Genomic DNA, 2,108 nt, shown 5'->3' with positions numbered 1-2,108 from the left:
GGTGGGAGGCTTTACTCCGGGGCACTGAATTTATGTTAATGGAGGTGAAATGATTTGGAAAAGGTTAGTGTTAATGGCTGTACTCTATCATTAATGTAATCTATGTCATTGAATTATACAGGCCAAAATTGTTGAATTGGCAAATATTTTGTTGCATATATTTTTACCACAATTAAAATCAAAAGGATTGAAAGGTCATGGGCTGGATTGGGCGATATGAAAATCAGTGTGAGAGCAGCTGCTGGCCTTGTGAAAAGCAGTTAGTTGGAGGGCAGGGAAGACAGTACAAGACAGGTTCTGGGGGAAATGGGAGTGAATGGAAGGGAGGGATCCAAAGACAGTCCAGGAGGGTGCGGGGGCAGGAGTGAAGGCTTTCGGTTTGGACCGTGCATTTAGGCTCTGCTCCACCCATTCCACTTCTGTATTGCCACTAGTTACATTCTTAAAAACCACAATTAATCATGCCACTTTGTGCTGTGATTAACAATGGCAGGCTTTTATTTGCCGGACAATCAAGAGCAAAATCTGGTGGTAATCTGTTTCATATAATTTGTTTCTCAAGCTTGGTTTCTTCACCACCTGTAAGGAAAGTAGCACAGGTCCAGAGTCCATAATCTGAAATCCTTGGGACCATATGTGTTTTGGAATTCATAATAGATAATTCTAGAAAAGTGATCTGGTACATATGCTATGTATTACATAATACCACCAGCAGAATCCGGGGCTCCAGACTATAATCAAACACAATAAGTGGGACAAATAAATATTATAAACAACCTTAGCAAAGGTCCCATCAAGTTTTCCATCAAAGTAATTACCAAAATACTTTTTCACAGTTTTTTAGATCTTTGGAATTATGACGAGAGATCATGGACCACCCTGACAGAGTTGTTTTGTGCCTCAAATGATATCTGTGTGTGTAAATGAAACAGAAAGAATAACCATCAAAGGTGAAGAGGTCTTGTTCTTCTTGACTGGGAATGGAAATTTTCTTTTTCTGACACTGTGCATGAGAGCAGTTTATAAAGTTTTGAGGTTTCCAGAAACTGTTTTTCCACAGATGGAAAGGAATAACCTAGTTTGAAGAATGTATCTGAATCATCTGTGAGTACTGTGTTCCTTTAAAACTCATCCATAGGACAACAACATTTATTCCAAAGCAAAGTTGAGAAGGTGATGGGGCAGGGAAACTAGATTATGGGAAGTGGAACAACCAGAATGAAAGTAACAGGAAAGTGATAACACTGTGCAAAAATGTAACCAATGTCACTGATCCAACTGTATAGAAATTATTAAACGGGAACCTAATTTTTGTGTAAACTTTCACAGAAAACACAATTTTTGAAAACCTTTTAATGTGATATGGGTAAAAATTTTCAGAGCAAATTAGTTTTCCATTTAACAATTCATACATATTTTGTTCTGTGACATTAGTTATAATCCTCACAACATAACAACACTCTTCCTACTTTCCTCCTATGTTTACCATTTCCATTTGTTCTCCTGTCCTACCTGTCCCTTCCTACTTTTTGAGCTTTATCCTTGGGCAAAAGCTGTCTCTTGGATCTTATAGGATCACTTGTTCTTGGAAGTGTATTGTTGTTCACCTTATAGGCCTATCTATTGTTAAGGGGGTGGTGGTGGGGTCTGGAGGGGGTGGTGAGTCCAGTTTCAGAATAGAAGGGTGACTAAGGCCCTAGTCTTGGGATTCCATCAGTCTCTATCAGACCACTAAGCCTGGTCTTTTTTATGGCTTTTTGTTCCACAGTTTTTTCCACTCTGTCCAGGATCTTCTATTGTGATCCCTTTCAGAATGGTTGACAGTAGAAACCAGAAGTCATCTAGTTCTTCCTGTCTCAAGATCATGGAGGCTGCGGTTTGCATGATCCATCAGTCCTTTGGACTATTTCCATGAGTCTTTGATATTCTTTACTCCTCCTTGCTCTGAATGGGGAAGGACCAATAGTTGCACCTCAGAAGAAAATACAATTAAAAAAATAATTATGGTATCTGAGACAGTTGTTGTTGTTGTTAAGTGCCATTGAGTCGATTCTGACCCATAGCGACCCTGTATAGGGTTTATGAGGAGCAGCTGGTGAGCTTGAACC

The sequence above is a fragment of the Chrysochloris asiatica genome, unplaced genomic scaffold, assembly GCF_000296735.1.
Source record: "Chrysochloris asiatica unplaced genomic scaffold, ChrAsi1.0 scaffold00161, whole genome shotgun sequence".
NCBI classification, from domain to species: domain Eukaryota; kingdom Metazoa; phylum Chordata; class Mammalia; order Afrosoricida; family Chrysochloridae; genus Chrysochloris; species Chrysochloris asiatica.
The sequence above is the reverse complement of the archived record's forward strand: the minus strand, read 5'-3'. Positions refer to the sequence as shown.